We start from the raw sequence: 1404 nt of genomic DNA, 5'->3' as shown, positions 1-1404 counted from the left end.
GATGAGCTAGAACCCCAGAACAGTTGATCACTTGAGGGGCACAGTGAGGGGAGGGGAGGGTGTATGAACTCGATGTCTCCAAAGAACAAATCCAATATTCAGGCTATGGAGCAGGAGCCTGATATATCTATAAAACATGGGCTGAAGTGGACCTGGGAAGAACTTAAAGAGCTGATTGATATTTGATCACAGGGAAAGTTCACTGAAGAACTAGAAAGTAAACAGAATAAGCCAGTGTATACTGGCTTTTGCCAAGCAAATGAAGGTGTGCAGGCACAACCGGGATGGGACACAGTGCTGCATCAAGATCAAGGCCCTGAAATATTCTTTTTATTGGGCCAAGGATGAGAACTCTCATTCTGGGGCAGCACACACAATTGCACCATTCTATGACCAGCTGTCCATCATTCTCATAAGGATGCAGATGATGCTTGTCTCTGGTCATTTGGGACTGGTGTTATGGAGAGCACACCTAACCAAGAGACCACAGAGTGTCCTGAGACTCAAATAGGAAACATGTCGGAGGTGTAGGGTGACTGCTCACAGCTGCTGGATGATGGGGATGGCCAAGAAGAATTGATCCTGACCAGTCTCCCCAATAGCTTCACTGGTGAGCACAAAGGAGGAGGACAATGCCTTGGATGGAACTGTGCTAGCAACCCCAGGTGCATTTGACACATCAGAAGTTCCTGAGACCCAAAGACCAGTTTCTGTTTCAGAGACACAAGAGGACCCACAGCTGGGTACTTGTAAGTATTGGGAAATTAGCATTATATCCATTTGCACCACTATGGCAGGCAATGTTTTGCTACCATTAGGGTGAATGTGCTGAGGGGATTAACCTTCTGTTTACAGGTTGGGGACCACAAGATCTTTGACCATGAACATTTTGTTTTTCAATTCCTGTTACTAGCTACTGTATCCAATGGAAGTTGGGGATGTGCATCCAAACCACGGACACCAGCTCGCACTGGAGCAGAGAGAATACGGGAATTCCACCGCAGGCAGTGACACTCCAGAGAGAGCATCGTGGAGGCTTTGGTGGAGGCCATGTAATTGTGAGCGACCACCACAGATGACTGGTGAGACAAAGTCTGGGAGGTCCTTTGAGCAGCTAATCAGAGGAAGATGCAAAGCATGACCAACACTATTGAATTCTGAAAGCATCTCCTAGACCACACAACCCAGTTTCTTGAGCTGGCCTTAGTGCCACGAGGATCTCCAGAAAACACATGCAATGATTACAGATCAGGTCCTTAAGCATGTGAAATAGCCCCCATTTCATAAGTGGGTCCCCCTGGGAGAGTGCACATAAGTTCCATTAGGCTTGCCTCTTTCTGGGAGGTCACCAGCAGTGAGACCTCTGAACCTGTTTCATCACCCATGTTGTTTGCGACCAAGGGG

At 47.6% G+C, this 1404-nt stretch overlaps 1 pseudogene; it reads left to right on the top strand.

The window, feature by feature from the left end:
* Positions 1-259: 259 nt before the first annotated feature.
* On the top strand, positions 260-1079 carry LOC112550089 (annotated as a pseudogene).
* The last annotated feature ends 325 nt before the right edge of the window (positions 1080-1404 follow it).

Source organism: Alligator sinensis, unplaced genomic scaffold (genome assembly GCF_000455745.1).
Source record: "Alligator sinensis unplaced genomic scaffold, ASM45574v1 scaffold331_1, whole genome shotgun sequence".
In the NCBI taxonomy this organism is placed as follows: domain Eukaryota; kingdom Metazoa; phylum Chordata; order Crocodylia; family Alligatoridae; genus Alligator; species Alligator sinensis.
This window is presented reverse-complemented; position numbering and strand designations above follow the sequence as displayed.